The sequence below is a fragment of the Triturus cristatus genome, chromosome 2_2 (genome assembly GCF_964204655.1).
Source record: "Triturus cristatus chromosome 2_2, aTriCri1.1, whole genome shotgun sequence".
Classification (NCBI taxonomy): domain Eukaryota; kingdom Metazoa; phylum Chordata; class Amphibia; order Caudata; family Salamandridae; genus Triturus; species Triturus cristatus.
Window position 1 is genome coordinate 282,902,262 of NC_140582.1, and position 17,852 is coordinate 282,920,113.

Consider the following 17,852-nt stretch of genomic DNA (forward strand, 5'->3'; position numbering starts at 1 on the left):
GTTCATTGTCTGTGTGCGGAGCGGCACTTCGGTAGTCTTGCAGTCGGTCGCTTGCAGGGCAGCCACCAGCCTTTCCGTCATGAGCAAGCTGCATGTGTCATCGCACCTATGGTTGTTTCTTCCTCATCCAGACTCAGGGGCAGTGAGTCTGAGACTGCATAATACTCAACTAATCAATCAATCAGGAGATTTCTATAGCGCCCGGGAGGGTATAAAATGATAGGACGAGTGGTGGTCAGTGGAGGAGGTTGTGAAAGATTTCTGCGCATGTCCGTTTCTTACTCAAACATCAGGTGTCAATGGGTGTTGTTAATCACTCCCTTTGTTTCCCACACCCTGTGGTCTGTGAATGGTTTTGAGCTAAGCAGTTGCTTTGGAGGGTCAGACGTTCATTAGGTCGAGCCAGTGCTTAATTTGTAAAATATTAAGTGCCAGGGCTCTGACCAAGAGGCAGCTGCAGCTTGCACCACCCATCGCCCTTGTCATTGCTGCCAAAACAACTACTAACCATCTCTCTTCCATGTAAATGCGACAGTTTAGATTATTCCAGGTCCCCAAAGCTAAAGGAATGGCTGGGGAGGCAGGTATTAGCAATTGTAATGTATATTGTAGTCCTAAACTACCGTTGTTCTGCTAATCTCTAAATTAGAAGAGCAGCGCCACCATGTGGTGGACTGTTCTAAGTATGGTGTTGACAATTAGGTTCCAGTTCCAATCACCGGAAACTAATTTGGTGCCGGTGCTGAGCACCGGAAAGCACTGGCTCAAATTAAGCACTGAGACGAGCCTAGTAGGGCACATGCGCTGCGAGGCATGCTGTATCCAGTGTATGGGTATTCAGCACGCCCATCGGTTTTGACTGGCTCCTTCATGTGCTTTTCAAAAATCCTTTATTTTCATTATAGCTTACATTTGCCCCTCCTTTTGCTGGATTGGTCACACCCTGGAGACTTCCCCTGTTACATGCATTATTTCACAATGGGCCATTTAGGTTAGTGTCTCGCACTTCCTGTTTTGTTAATTTCCTGTTCAGCGGCATGCACTCCCTGCAGCCTTGCCGTGAAGCATCTGTGCCTGGGATAAGTTGTTTATTACCAAAAAACTGTGCTGATGCGTTGAGCTACGCTAATGTGCTGAACGTAGAGGGTAGTTTTGTATCGCAGCTTGCAGCTGGTGCTGATTTCTGTTTGTAAAGCTGCCCTAGCCTTATTCTTGTCAGGGCGACCAGTACGTCGTAGAAGCCTCTATCATCTCTACACACAGGACTCGGATGACATCAGCATCGAGCTGCTTGTCCCCACCTCTTCTGCCTCCTACTAGTTTCTTCTTGATTTGAGTCCTGGGCCTTTATAATATCAGCCTCTGTTGCTGGCTGTCCTGGGTCCTAGCTTTTTCAGCTCCTCTATGTCTTCTTGCTGGATCCCTGGATCGCATCGCCAGCTATAGCTGGCTGTTCCCAGTCCTGACTTCAATGGCTGCTCCGTTCGTTATGGTACTTTATTCTGCAGTACTGCTAACTGCTTCTCTGGTCCTGTGGGTAATTCCTCATTTTAAGTCCTATATGCAGTGCTGCTACCTGCTTCTCTGGTCCCACTGGTAATTCCTTATTCTAAGTCCTACAGACAGTGCTGCTAGCTGCTACTCTGTATTAGAACTGGGGGTCTCTAGTTGGCTGAGGTAGGTACCTTAGTCCAAATAGGGACCCTTGCTTCTAGTCAGGGTAAGGAGGGACACATCTTTAGATAACCCCTGCTCACCCCCTGGTAGCTTGGCACGAGCAGCCAGGCTTATCTCCAAGGCAATGTGTAAAGTATTTGCAACCACACTCCCAGTAACACAGTGATAACACCACAAATGGACACCACACTGGTTTAATAAAAATAACAGTATCTTTATAAAAAGGAATACGATGAGACCAAATAATAGAAAACCAACTTATGCGTATTTGTAATAATTCACTTGGCCGGTTACTAGGCCAGTAATCACTTGTATGTTCTTGCGGTATTAATGAGCAATTTACGCTCTCCAATGCAGTCCTAATGCAATGCAATGCAGTTCGTAATGTAATAATAGAACAGTCCTTAATGCAAGAATCAAGCAGTCCATAATGAAATAATAATGCGATTCGTAATGCAAGAATCAGGCAGTTTGTAATGCAATAATAATGCGATTCGTGATGCAAGAATCAGGCAGGTTGTAATGCAATAGTAATGCGATTCATAATGCTAAAATCAGGCAGTTCGTAATGCAATTATAATGCAGCTTGTGATGCAATCTGCGTGGTCAACTCGGGCCCCCACTAGACCCCAACAGCAGGCCAACTAGTAGCATTTGCATTACCAGCCCTGGCACACATAGTGCACTTTACTAAGGACTTTACTAGTAAGGTAAACATACAAATTATGGGCAACCAATTACCATAACACTTTATACAGAGAGCACTTGCACTTTGACACTGATCAGCAGTGCAAAGTGCCCAAAGCATCTAAGCCAGTTAAACGAAATCCATCACAGCTACAAAAATAGAGGCGGTAGAGGCAAAAAATCAGGGGTAGCTATGCCAAGAAATGCCAGGTCTAACACTCTGGTCCTGTCGGTAATTCCTCATCCTAAGTCCTCTAGGCAGTGCTGCAGCTGTGTTTCTGGTCACAGTGGTAATTCCCTATTTTTAGACCTCGAGGGAGTGCAGCGGCTAAGTCTCTATTCCCAGTGGGAATTCCTCATTCTTAGACCTCTAGACAGTGCTGCTAGCTGCTTATCTGGTTCCAGTGGTTATTCCTCATTCTTCAGTCCTCCAGGCTTGTTGCAGCTGCTTCTCTGGCCCCAGTGATAGTTCCTCATTCTTAGTCCTCTAGTCAGTGCTGCTAGCTGCTTCTCTGGCCCCATCAGCAATTTCTCATTGTAAGTCCCCCAGCCAGTGCTGTTTGCTGCTTCTCTGGTCCCGCCAGTAATTCCTCAATCTAAGTCCTCCCGACAGTGAGCAGCTGTGTCTCTGATCACAGTGGTAAGACCTCCATCTTAGTCCTCTAGGCAGTGCTGCTAGCAGCTTCTCTGGTCCATTTGGTAATTATTCATTCTAGGTGTTCTAGGCAGTGCTGCTAGCTGCTTATCTGGTTCTTTCAGTAACTCCTCCATGCTATGTCCTCTAGGCAGTGCTGCAGCTGTGATTCTGTTCTAAGTGGTAATTCCTCATGCTAAGTCCTCTAGACAGTGCTGCTAGCTGCTTCTCTGGCCCCATCAGCAATTTCTCATTGTAAATCCTCTAGCCAGTGCTGTTAGCTGCTTCTCTGGTCCCGCCAGTAATTCCTCAATCTAAGTCCTCCCGACAGTGCTGCAGCTGTGTCTCTGATCACAGTTGTAAGACCTCCATCTTAGTCCTCTAGGCAGTGCTGCTAGCGGCTTCTCTGGTCCATTCGGTAATTATTCATTCTAGGTGTTCTAGGCAGTGCAGCTAGCTGCTTCTCTGGTTCTTTCAGTAACTCCTCCATGCTATGTCCTCTAGGCAGTGCTGCAGCTGCGGTTCTGTCTAAGTGGTAATTCCTCATGCTAAGTCCTCTAGACAGTTCTGCTAGCTACTTCTCTGGTTCTGTCAGTACCTCCCCCATTCTAAGTCCTCTAGGCAGTGCTGCATCTGTGTCTCTGGTCACAGTGGTAAGACCTCCATCTTAATCCTCTAGGCAGTGCTGCTAGCGGCTTCTCTGGTCCATTCGGTAATTATTCATTCTAGGTGTTCTAGGCAGTGCTGCTAGCTGCTTCTCTGGTTCTTTCAGTAACTCCTCAATGCTATGTCCTCTAGGCAGTGCTGCAGCTGTGATTCTGTTCTAAGTGGTAATTCCTCATGCTAAGTCCTCTAGACAGTGCTGCTAGCTGCTTCTCTGGTTCCGTCAGTACCTCCTCCAATCTAAGTCCTCTAGGCAGTGCTGCAGCTGTATCTCTGGTCACAGTGGTAGTTCCTCATTCTAAGTCCTCTAGACAGTACTGCAGCTGCTTCTCTGGTCCTGTAAGTAACTCCTCCATTCTGAGTCCCCTAGTTCAGTGCTGCAGCCATGTCTCTGTTCCCAGTGGTAATTCCCCATTCTTAGTCCTCTAGACAGTGCTGCACCTATGTCTCTGTTCATACATCCACTACACTCAAAACTGAAACACATAGGTAAAATATAGTGCCATTTACAATGCCAATAGCTCTAACTCTAAAAAACCAATAGCAATTGCATTCCAAATGCTTGTGTATTGAATTCTGGTAATTCCAGGTGAAGTATGACATGGCGTGACTCGGACAATGCCAAATGTGACAGGGATTTCCTGGACCTAACAACTAACACCCCATACACGTTGGCTGTAGAAAACGCCTGTGAGAATGCCACATGATTTTTCCTGCACTCATACACACCAAGCAAATCTCTGTATGCATCAGAAATGATTGAGTGATGGACTGGACAGATGATAAGGGCACAATTCTGCTATGCTGTCAGTGGGGATCCTTGGAAATGTTGCCCTGAAAGACAATGGCAATTTTATCAAAAATCATAAGAGCAGTCAAGGTACCCTTTAAATCTGTGCCATCAGACGAAACGCTTTGCCCAGCATTTGAGCAAGTTGGGAGCCAAAGGTGCAAGTGGATACAGAGTAGCTGTGTATCACAATTAGGGAAATTCCCAGCAGAACACTCCTATTAAATGGTGTCACCGCAATGAGAGCTCATTTGCATAAGTGTGTGCTCCATTAAAAAAGTGAATTCCGCTTTCACTTCCCAAGCCTTGTAATCCCTCTTGGCACCAGTGGTGGCCTTCATGGATCAGGGTGTGATTGGTCTGAGCTCCGTGGTTCGCCGCTCAGATGGGGACTGGGGGTCTGGGCAAAGTCTCTACGTAGGCTGTAATATAGCCTGCGTGGAGAACATGCAAAGTACGCATGAATGTTTGGCCGGCCCGTGAGGCCACTTCGAGTGGGGAAACCACTCCTTTCCCTACTCCTCTGTCAGCAGAGCAACCCCACCCCAATCACAAAACTGCTGCAGCAGGAAAACATAAAATGATAATAACCGCGAGTTATTATAATTTTATGTTTCCTAACATTCACTGCTTCAAAGCAGTGGGGCGAAGCTCCTCAGCCTTAGCATAGGAGCAGCCGCTGCTTGGCACTTAGTATCCAAAATGTGAGCACAGATGCAGCCCAGTCATTCCTGTTCTAAAATGGGGCATTTTGAGAAGGAGGTAAGGACATGTCGCCCCAAGACTGGTGGAATGAGGTGGTTTTTCAGGGAACCACTATACTGCCACCTGCTGCTTGGTGCCCTAATTCCTCCTGGCTTAACAGGAACTTTGATCACCCACTGCCTTGGGCAGTAACCGTGACATCATGAAGGCCTATAGTCTGACTTGTTACATAGAAGGTGACTGCAAAGTTGTCCATGGAGTGCTGCAAGCAGCAATAGATGATAAAATGGTCACATAAACCACAAAAGGAAAAGAATGAATCATGCATTGTCTGTAGTAACGGAGGACGAGAGGTTACACATAAGAGCCTAAGGGCCCGATGACCGACGCCCAAAATAGCGCCTTGCAAATTGAGAGTTTTGGATGTATAACAGTGTGTAACACACTGTTAGCGATTCCCAATGGGGTTGGTAATAGAGAGGCTCATGAATATTAATGAGCCTCTCGCAATTTGCGACCACATTAGGAGTGGCAGGCCCTCCCAGGTATGGTGGCCTGCTGGGTTCAGCAGACCACCACGTATGGGACTGCTTTTAAATAAAGCAGTTTTTTAAAAAAATGCAACCCGTTTTTCTTAAAGGAAAGCGGGATACATTTAAAAAAGAAAAAAATGAAACATGTTTGTTAAATTTTTTAAGGGCAAGCAGTTGTCCCTGGGACCATAGCCTGCCCCTAAAAAATATTTTACCCTGCATTTGCAAAGGGGAAGGGGACCCCTTCCCTATTGCGACCCCATTACCACCCTCTTGAAGAGGGTAGTAATTTGCGAGTGTTTTGCAACCACAATTGCGGTCACAAAACATTTGTGCATGGGGTTGTGCTCGCTATTAGGAAGGGAACGCCCCTCCCTAATAGTGATTCGCAATTCCAAAATAGCGAGTCGCAAATAAATTGCGACTCGCTATTTTGGAATGGTACATACCCCTATTGGTTTTTGCATGCGCAAACGGGTTCGCAAACCCGTTTGCGCCTGCAAAAACCGTCGTATATCTGGCCCAAAGACAATAGCATATTAAGTAGAGGACATCTAATGTGTGGATAGGTTATAATTCGTACTCAATGGAAGGGAGATCAAGGGTAGTGTTGGGAAGCATGTTTTCATGTAAGTGAGGGGTGAACGCTAGAAACAGCCTGCTAGCTGGAGACACAAACTGCTAATTTCGTCGAAAAAGCTCTGGGAAAGAAAGATGTTTATATTAGTACCAAATAATCAATTATAAAGCTGGACGCCATCCAAGAGCAGGCTGAATTAATGGGTCTGTTGACCCTTACAGTATCTCGGGTCATATTCTACAAACACGTTCTCTGGGAACCAAGCACCCGGTTCTTTTAGAACCAATCTTCTCCAAGAGAATTAATTTTCAAATGCAGTGTATCCAAAAAGGCCTTCCTATTAAAAGAAAAGAAAAAAGGATTGAATGCTGATATCTGCTTCCATATAGAAAACACTGTAAGGTAATTTGATTTTCAGGAGACAGATTGGCCCTGTCTTTGGATGTGAAGCCATAAATCTAGACCAATCCTCAGTATATTTTTTGGGTGGGATCCCGAATTCAACGAGAAGACCATATTAGACTCCAAGAAATATCCTGTGATGTGGCAGCACATTCCTTGCTGTACCGCTTCCTGCTGTGGGTAAAAGATCCTACAAACTGGTTTACCAAACACATTTTAATATTTTATTTAAAAATGCAAAAATGAGCTGAAAATTGTGGGTCAGTAAACAGTCCTGTCATACATATTCTTCCACAAGAATTGGAATAGGGGACTAAGAGACTGCAAAGCGATGGACATCCCATCTCCACAAGAATAAAAGTTCTACAAGTTCAGAGGCAAGAAGATTCAGGATCTTTGAAACACAGACTGTAAAGTACATTTGATTTGTTTGATCCATGAGTTTATTTGGACTAGTGAAAAACAACTCTTCTGCATGTAGGTGCATGTTAAGGGTGGTTTGTGTTCTTGAGTTTGGTGCTTGGTAAAAGTAACTTTAATAATATTTTAGAAACAGTCTTTGGAGATGACATGTAGTATAGATTGATCTTTCTGCATTCTAAAGTGTGATTGTTAGTTGTGGTATGTCCAGCTAAAGGCAATACATTTGGCCGTTTGCGAAACACAGCATAGATTGAGCACTTAGTAATTTTTTTGAAATTGGGCAAATTATTGCTTCTGTGAGCTTTAAAATTTTGATAGTGTCACATCACTTCTACAAAGTAACTTGGCTGTTTCAAGCCCCTGACTTGTAGACATTATCAATAATAAAACAAGATTAAAATAATGTGAGCTTATTCTGAATTTTCCCTGAAACCATGGCCAATCCCACCGAACTGGGTTAGCCTGCCTGAGATCAGTCGATCCGATCTATTGCCCTATTAGGGCCTTATTTATGAGCATTTGTGTCACATTTACGCCGCTGTTAGATCACTTTTTGTGACGCTGCAGCGGCGTATATAATGCACCACGTTGTGCCATATTTACTAAGTGACGGATCTAGCAGATGTGTCACTTCGTAAACCCCTGCGTTACATTATACCTGTGTCAGGTATAATGTATGCAGGGTGGGTGTTTACCCGCATCAAAGCCTCGTAGAAGTGGCGCATTGAAATCTAAAAGATTTCAGTGTGCCACTTCTAGGACGCCATTGGGTAAAAATCTTATGCCTGCCTGCAGGTATAAGGGTGACGCAGGCTCTTTCACATGGGGCTTGTCCCATATGAAAGGACACATTACTGCAGTTGCGTCTTTTTTCACACACCCCAGAAATGCGCCACTTTTGCGCTGACAGATAGGTCAGTAATACTTACGTATCTGTAACTCCTTGCGACATGATGCGACCGTACTGTAATTACAGCGCATCCTTGGTGTCCCAAGGAAGGCGCTTTGTTGCAGCGATGTAACACTTCTCATAAATGAGGGACCTTAGTGTCTCTCACTTTGATTTGGGTGAGATCTACCCTAGCTATCCAGATTTGACAAGGAAAGTTTAACAATAGAGAAATGCGTCATCTCCTTGACCTCCATAAGGAAAAACGTCCGGATCCAGGAGGCTAGAAATTCTTCCCATTACAAGTTGGATTCGATCCTGGCAACAGGACAGTGCCAAAAGAGAAACAACACACATGATTGGAAATACTCTCCTGGCCATGTCAGGTGTGACAAAAATTAGGTCTCGAGATTTTACTGGCCATCAACCAGCTCTCTTCTGTTGAGGGTGCTGTCAAAGTGTAGTGAGATAGGATGGTGTAGGTGTGTTATCATTGCTTACTTCTGGATAAACCACTAGAATGGATTTATATATGTGTCATGCTATGGTCCTGCAAATTTTATTAAGTGTGGACCTATCTTGCTTATCTATCAAATATGTTTTCTGGTTTAGCACTGTGTAAATGGAGTGTTGAAGGCAGCCTCCAGCCCACTCTCAGGACATCTTCTGGAACTACTTTGGCTTCACCCACTGAATCTCTTCTTTTCCTGCATTGTGTCTAATGGCCAGATATACTAAATACTTTTTTCGGTCACAGTTTGCATCACTGTTTGTGGCTACATGAACGTTTTTACAGTGAACTAAAGGCATTTTAGGACTCCTAAAATGGATTTGCAACTTCATACTGAATTGCTATTTGCAAACGGCGTTCTATGGGTGCTTCGGTTTGACATGCTGTAATTCTGGACGCAAACTGCTGAAAAGTTCCTAACTCCTAGTTGGAGAAGTAACCCATTTGCAAAACGGAAGGGGTCCCCTTTGGACTCCTTCCCCTTTGTGATACTTGAAAAAAGTTTCAGGGAGAGTAGGAGTTTTCTTTATTTGAGCACAATCACAGATATGGTGGTCTACTAACATTTGCAGCAGCCATCTCGGTGATTGTGGCCAATCAGAGTGTGCGACCTACCTCATGAATACTGATAAGGTAGGTCTGATTGCAATCCACTCCAATTTGGAATTTTAGGAACTGACCTATTGGTACGTTGTTCGGTTCACAAATTTCAAGACTGGTTTCGAATACTTTCTGCAAACTGAGACCAGTTTTTGTGCCCAGTATTGTACTGCATCTAATCCATAATATATAAAAGTTGACAATTGAGTGTGGATTGAGGAGTCACGACACTTGGGCGAGAGGAAAAAGGAAGCAGTTGAAGTATTAAGTAATACGAGCCCAGCAAAAGAGTTCTCAATGCCTAGAAGGCACTTCACTGTAAGAAAGGGAGTTGAAAGTGACTGATGGTTTTCTACTTTGTGGACAGGTTATTACCTATTCATGAGGCTCTGACTCAAGTACGAGGCTCATCGCAGGAATGCAAAATTATGCCAAACTTGAAGATCATAGACCCCAAGTAAATTTGTCCTCTTCTTTCCAGTTATGCCTTACGATATACTATTACTATGATTAAGAGTCTACGGCAGTGACTTTCAGTGTATCTAATGTGTCAGACCTAACCATAAGACAAATTCCATCAAATCGAAAATAGGAATGTTTGATGCCTTCTATTGTAATACATTGCTTAGCACAGCTACTGAGATGAATACTCAATGTAGGGTAACACAACACAAAGGGCCTTATTACGACTATGGCGGTCCATTGGACTCCCGTAGTCATGGTGACGGTCCGTGGACAGCCTGACTGGCTGTCCACCGGGCATATTCTGATTATGGTGGTTGGACCGCCACAGAACCACTGCTGCCGCCAGGGATCTGGAATCCCTGATGGTGGTACAGCATTGTGAGGCTGATAATATGATGGTGGTGCCGCGGCCCACATGAAGCAAATTACTAGTTTCCTCACTTCCACAGTTTTTATGACGGTGTGACCGCCATGAAATGTGTGGCAGTAAAGAAATGCCCCTGTTGCCTTTTGTCAGGAGATGCATGGGGGGGCACATAATGTGCCCCCATGTATGCATACACCCCTATTTCCTGCAGGGGATGGACTTAATAGTCTGTACCCTGCAGGAATGTGCAATGGCGTTGCCATTGCTGTGCCTTGCTAAGGCTCATTCAGTTGGCCAGCTGGTGCAGGACTGCCTGACATGGATTCCAGTCGGAATCCGGCAGGAGGTCTTATTATGGGTTTGGCAGTCTTGCAGCGGGTCACTGGCATGGCGGCGTGCTCCAAGACTGCCAAACTCACAATAAAACCCAAAGCCTTCTTGCATGAGTTTGAGATGGTATAAATATCTTTCATATTCAACAAATTCTTTCTTTGTATCTATGTTGCGAATAACTCAATGCACACGTTTGAAGATACTCCCATATAGCACCATTAATCTCAACCAATATCATAAAAGAGAAACATTTACTGGCCACTGCAGATAAATGACCACTGGGTCCAACTTGCACTCTTATTCAAATCCGGTATTTTCTGTCTCTAAACATTCTGTTTGTCTTAAAAAGTGCTGAATTGGCATGTTTGGGAAAATTGTAATAAGAAAATTATGGCACTTCCCACCAGAAACCGTAAAACTCTACACAACAAACTCTTAGTCCACCTCTTTGAATTCTAGCCCCTACTGTGGTGTCCCCTTAAAAATCCCTGCACCGTGTGGCGGGCACCAGACGGTGCCTGTCACATGGTGCAGGGATGTTTGAAAACATCAATTTTTCTATTGCAGCTTGTATTACGGCCCTTTTCTGGCCGCCGCACAAGCTGCAATACAAAAATTGATGTTTCCGACCACCCATAGGGCAGTCGCATCCTACGACTGCGGGCGGAACCGCCGACTAAGTGTCGGGTGGATTCCATCCCGCCACGATGTCGTCTGACCGACATCGTAATGACCCATAGGCTCAGCATAAGGGCTTCTCCAATCTTTTATCACCAAAAATCACCATGTGAAGTAACATACTAAGATAAGCACACAGACTTTTTAAAACACTGATTGTCTTTAAGAGGTGGATAAGTATGTGAACAAATCATTCTGGGATTCATAAAAGTGGGAAAAAATACCAAAACCTAAATCTATGTAAATGTTCATCCTCTTGGAATACCACGCAAGGGGCTAAACTAACATCACCAGCTGCTCTTAAAAAAAAACTAACTTTGGTTATGAGAAATCTCTCTCTGTCTAAATGGAGGAAAGAGTACTCTAATTGCTATGAATCCCAGATGCTGCTGTACCTCCAGCTGGATCATCTCCTAATCTAGGAATAATCCCATTGCCTCTCAATAAATCAAAATGAATAATCTTCTAATGGGATCTTGCAGTCATCACTTAAATAAATGCTTTGATTAAGGGTGTCAATGTACAACAGGTGATGCTTTGGGAAAGTCTTTCTCTCTGCAAACCCTGTCACTGAGAAGAAAGAACTTCATTTCGGGCAATTTGACTACTTTAATATACTACATTCAGCCTTCATAAGTGGGTTAGAAAAAACAACAAAGGGCCTGATTACGAGTGGGTCGGTGAATTCCAATCCATGAAACCCCTGTTTACACATGGGACAAAATTACGAGTTAAGTATTATTTAACGCATCTGATAATTATGAAATTGCTGGCGGAGGGGATACTATGCTCGGCGGACAGCGACGGTCCAGCCTTGCATATCATATAGGGCTCTGCGCTGCGCCACCTTCAGGGAATGGCAGTTCCCTTGCACACTCGCCGCAGCGGTCCAATAATCCGCCTCGTAATAGGGCAGACGCAGGACCGTCACCTCTGTGCCACCGCGAGTACAATGGCCAAAGACCGCCGTATTCGCAATTGGGCCCATAATCATCACAAAATTGGGAACTGCAAAGAGAGCCCAGTTTTATTGATTGGAATTCCAGACAGTATTCCCTTCTGCACGAGGAATAATGCACACTTTTACCATCTACTATGAGTGGGTGGCAAATGTGAATGGAGGGGTTGGTGTGGGGCAGGAGAGTTGGGTGGGGAGAGTGTGAGGAACAAGGAGAGCACATTGGGTCGCAGGGGGAGCATTTGCTGCTTCTCTTGTGTCTTGGAAGCTTCCCAGGGCTGGTGCCAGTGACTACAAGGAGTTTCTAATGATCCAATTTTTGGGTCGCCAAAATCAGGTGCCTTGTTCCTTCATTCGGTAGGTCCAGTTGCGGGAACAACGGCCTTGCTCATGATTGATTGGGGTGGGATTCCACTCTACTCAGCTTGTAATCATCTCCTAGTTATAATGGTGCTAAGGAGTGTGAATAACATATGAAGTAGTTAACTTGTGAGAGATTTTTCCTATTTCACATTCATATTCCTCACATACTGCCAGGGTTCTATAGAACGTCATATCTATTTTCCAAGTGTTTACAGTGAGGAAACATGAAATTATGAGCAGGAACAAGAGGTTTACCTGCTTTGTTTCACTGTGTTTTCATGTTCCTTTGTGGTGTGTGGCAGGCCTGTTTCTTTTGTTTAGATGTTTAGTCTGTCTCCTGAGAATTATGTTTTTGCTGGCTAGTACACATCTTTACAGGCACCGAGGCCTGCTGATAGACGTCGTGGCCTAGCATCGGTGTTGTTAGATATACTACAGGTTACACACTGTTTTATTGAACAGCGTTTAAAGCATTTTTTCTTTTTTGAACAAAGTAAATGGCTTAAAACCTATTATGCTGCCTAGCAGTGATACATTGATTATATCCCTTACACTTCCAACTCGTAACTCTTTGTCCTTGCACAAACTGAATATGGCAGCTGGGTACATTGTGTTTGCATTCCCTGCTGATTTTATAAGTTCTAATATGTTTTGAAGCTTTTTTGAGGGAGTTGTTAAGTTTTGTCACACTGCTGCTTCCACACAATTTGAAAATCGGGATGATTTCACATTTCAGCTGGTCTTGCTCAAATGGTAGGAATCACACCAATAAAATTGTAATAATAACAATAAGTTGTCCTAACTATTTAGGAAGAATTGCCCACTTTACATATCACCTGCAGTGTGGCACACTCTGTTCTCCTCTAGGCACTGGTGATTAACCTTAGTCCTTTGGGGAGTTTACTCGCAGTTTGTGATTCACTCCTTGGTGATCATTCTTATTGTTGACTTTGGGGAGTACCTCACTTCCTGCAATGGAGGCAGCACCTCAGACCCAATGTGTTAGACTGGCCTTCAGGGAAGTCTGGCACTGCAAGATTGGCAACATTGACAGGGCAAGTGTTTGGGACTTTCTTTTTGGTACAGTGGGCTGAGATGGGACAAAAAAACAGCTCATGTACTGGCCTTTCAAGCTGGCTCGTCTGTCAGTGCCAGACTGTGCGAACACCAGTCTAAGACTGCTGTGGGGCCACCACTTTTGCTGACTCATGTTCACTCAGTTAGAGAATGACCTCTCTGTAAATCTTGATTGGTGTGACTTTTTTAGCCATCCATGGTTTTCACCAATCAGTCAAATTTTTCATGATTCAGCCTTTTTGTTTGTCCTTCGAGCTAGAAATTTGTGCTAAGAGGATTTTTTCACCGTATGAGAATACAATATGAAATAGTTTGATAGAAAATAAGCAGTTTCACTTGTCCACAGGACAGTCACAAACAGCCGTCGGTATTGTTGTTCTTGCCTTAGAAATTGAATGCCTAAAACAGGAGAGTCAAGAATACTAGACTGGATATGTACTACTGATAGATCTCACATGGTATCTCTTGACCCTTTCTTTCAGTGGGGTTTACCTGGGTTCAAAACCACTAACTTAAGCATCTATTCACTCAGCTGGCTTCATTCCACACAGTCATTCAGACACACTTAGTAGAACTATTCTGATGACCTGCAATATCATCCAGTTTGATCATGCTCCCATCACACACCCTAGCTTTGCGAGTGATTGCTGGCTCAAAATCGCCCTGTGCATGTCTCCGGATCACCTTAATTTAACTCCAGAAAATAGAGATAATGCTGAGCAACCATTTAATGACCCTGTCTCCATGTTGGTGGCCCTCCCTTCACCCCACTCCTTGTACCTGCTTTGCCAAAATACTAAAAGACCTCAGCGACTTCGTGGATGCCAACCACTCAATGGCACTGCCAGCATATTGTGAGCCCCTGACCGCCTCACCACTGTCAGGGAACTTGGACTCCCTGGCAGTTGCTGTGGTCCAATGGCGGTCCGACCGCCAACGTTTTAATACGCCGGTCAGACCTCCCGTGTGGTGGTGGCCAGACCGCCACCACCACGCCACTGTGAATTTGGCTGTCCACAGACAGTCAAATTCATAATCCGGCCCTATATGTTTAGATGTTCTCCTTGTGAAGTTGCAGAATGTAGTCACTTGCAGTTAACTTGGTCAATGGCTAAAATGGGCTCACCGACTACTCAATACTGTCTGCTGCAGTGGGCGGAAGGATATTGTGAATACCACAATAAAAGTCTAATGGATGAACAGGTCTGGATGAAAGATGCTATGAGTATGTTTACTTTAGTAAAATCAAAAGGTGTTGGCTAAAACCAGATCTAAAAATGTAGAGTTGCGTGGGTCATGAGAAGAATGTCAGGGTTCCGCAACACACGTTAGTTCTGACATCAGAAGTAGCCTGATAGGAGAAAATGAGGTGAAGTACTCTTCTAAATTGTTGCGGTTCCATGTATTGTAAGAATGGATCCCCCTCATAATATGTAGCTCTCAATTCTTGGCCTCTTTTGAGTCTTGCTTCTTGTAATACACAGCAAGATTACTTTTAAAGCAATAACAATTGTGCCTGCAAAAAAACAAACATATTTAAAGTAAATCGACATTCATAAATGTGTAAACATGATTAGGTACTTAAGATATCAGGTATTTTCAGGAACTGTCCCAGATATTGACAAACAACTAATATTTTCTATGTTAATTTTAATTTCCAAGAGCCTTGATAATTTCTAATATTAAAAACTTTTCTTGTCCATAGGAATCTACCGAACTGATAAAACTGAGCATGAGTCAGCTCGTGGATATGCAGTACTGGCAGTGACCTGGTGTTTGGTCTACTTAGACTAACCATGACTTGGCAAGGTAAGTTAAATCTGTCTAATATCTAGAAGATCAAGCTTTTTAACTTCCAGAAAGTGCTGAAATATCTGAATACTTTGTAGGCCATTCGGACCATCTTACAATGTGAGCAACTAAATGAGCCTCATAAGATATTACAGTCACTTATGCAAAACTCGAACGAGTAATGTAGGCCTGGCCATTAATACTGGGTTCACAAACACCTGTGGTAAATAAACCTGACTGCTCTTGGGACGTTAGAATCAGATTTTACAGACTGGGGATAAAAATGGGGACTCAAATTTACGAATAGTATACACTTCAGTTTTGTGTATATTTACTATCTATAGTGCCATGGCTTACATGGGCAGGAACCTGGCAGGTGGTGGCTGTGCAAATACAGCAGTAAGAACAATTTGTGTTTTCTGCTAAGGTTTTTGAAAAAGAACCCTTTCTCACCCTGTGACACGCATTCCATGTTGTGTTGTAATAAATCAGGCCCAGAGAATGGTCTCATCAACAGGGCCGGACTGGCCGTACCGGGCATCAGGCGTTTCCCCAGGAGGCTGGAAGTGAGGTGGCCAGTTTTGTTATAGGGGACCGGTTTTGTAGTGGTGCTGCAATATTAGCAACCAGTAACAAAAGCAGCAAGCTAGCATAATCCACTCACTCAATTTTAACCTCCCTGGTCCAGCCAGTGCTTCACACTTGCATCCCCCAACTCCCCTTGCAGTGGTCAGGCTTGCTCAGTACGCACCATGCAGGGGCTGGTCTGACAAAATTGCCAGGGCCGCTTTGGGTACCCAGTCCAGCCCTGTTCTTGTTGGAAAACAACTGATCCCATTGAATGAATTAGTTCCATCTCTACATTGTGTATATGCACTGCATCAGTACAAAAATGGTAAACACCTTGCTGAGCCATTGACATAAATGGCACAAACAATCCTGGAAAATATCAGTGTTATTGGGCTGACCCTGTGCCCTCTCTGTGAGGCCCAATAGTATTATCCTCTGACTTAAATATAATGTTCTTTGTGTCTGTAACAAATATTGGCCTACTGGAGTTAATAACAGAACATCTAAACCCAATCAGTTGATATTTTTATGAACAATATTTAGTACACAATATTTATGTTAGATTATTTTTCTATCTCTGATGTTCCAACATTCGCCCGCTCTTTGGGTTAGGGTAACAATGTATGAGCGGACTTGCACGGTGCTGGGCATGTGCAAAATGCAGAGACTAGTCCAAGCTCTTCTTGATTCCTGGGAATAAGTGAGCCCCATCACAAGTCCTTCACTTCAGCATTATATATGGCTAGTAACACTCATAAAACACATTTTTAATTATCTGATAACAATAAGCATTTCTTCTATTTACATGTAATCTATCAAGGTCAGTCCGAAAAACAATGCATTAAGGACATTGTCCTGCCTTGCTTCTCGCCCTGTAATGAGAAGCCTTAGGAAGGCTTCAGTGTGTTCTTAGAGGTCTCAAACTGAAAGCAGTAATTGGACAGATAAATCACCCATCGCAGTGTCTCATCATGACGGGGTCAGAGATTGTCGCCTTTACTACAGCATTCATTTGACCAATGAAAGGTACTGGAATTTAATCACACTGGCGCGGCCGGTGCGCAGTCTGCGCTCCTCCATATCCGGGGGGGATGTGGGGGGGGGGGGGGGGCACGGCCTAACTGGTATTCACTCTTAATGGACATCTGACCTCTTGGCATTGCAGAGGGGGAGGAGGGTTGAGGCTATATCAGCACTGTCTATGACAAGGCTAGTAAATCATCTAACCCCCATTCACCATCCTTCCTGCTGCACAGGCTAGTACACCTTCCTCAACAAACTCAACCAATGCAAGCAAAGGACTTGGGACTTCTAACCTTCCCTTGCAAGTCATGGATGCACATGCAGGCCCAGATTTACTAACATTTTGTGTCAGAGTTGTGTCACTTTAGTGACACAGCTGTTACCTAAAATTTATGTTTGGGATGTACTGAGCTATGCAAAGCCCGATTTGTGTGGCTTTGTAAAGAAAAGAGCAATGCAAGGCATAGCGTTGTCTTGGGTTCCTTTGCATTGAGGCGGCATTGCATGGGTGGAGCATGGGCATTCCTGTGCATCCACCCACGGATTCTGGCGCAAAGTCAGATTTACTAAAGTCCATAAACCTAAGTTGGCACCAAAATGGTGTGCAAACCCGACCTTGGTGTAACAGGGGGCCATAGCTTTATTTCTCCTTGTCACTTCATCTTACCCTGTGTGCTGCCCACTGCAGCACACTTTCAAAGAGGTATAAGCCTCTAAGGACTACTTTTATTGCAGGAAGGTATATCTACCTGCACAAAAACAATTCTGCTAACAACACAGGCACCATTGCATCATGGCACAAGGTTGCCTGATTTGGCACTATGCAGCTCAAAGTGCGCCAGGGCTGGAAGAAAGCGGAACTGTGATATATTTGTAAATATGACGCAGTTTGGCTGTCTCCCTTCCAAGCTACGCAGCGAAACAATTTGCCATGCGGTATTGCATTGTGTTTTACATTAGTAATTCTGCCCTGCAGTTTGATCACTTTCCTATTAAAGGCATCTGCCCCCTCCAACGCCTTGTCTGTATGGAAGTGGATTTGTGAATTAAGTCCAAGTGAGTTCAAAGAGATCATCACCCTCCTCACTGGCACTCCCAGTTGTCAAAGTGAAACAGCAGAATATGTGCTGATA

General features: G+C 44.2%; 1 protein-coding gene across 1 annotated transcript in view; it reads left to right on the forward strand.

The window, feature by feature from the left end:
* LINGO2 (leucine rich repeat and Ig domain containing 2) overlaps positions 1-17,852 on the forward strand; it is a 3,888,832-nt gene that overhangs the window by 1,753,639 nt on the left and 2,117,341 nt on the right. The window contains exon 7 of the mRNA XM_085641323.1: positions 15,041-15,144. The gene's annotated coding sequence lies outside the window, so the exon portion shown is untranslated. The remainder of the gene's footprint in view (positions 1-15,040; positions 15,145-17,852) is intronic.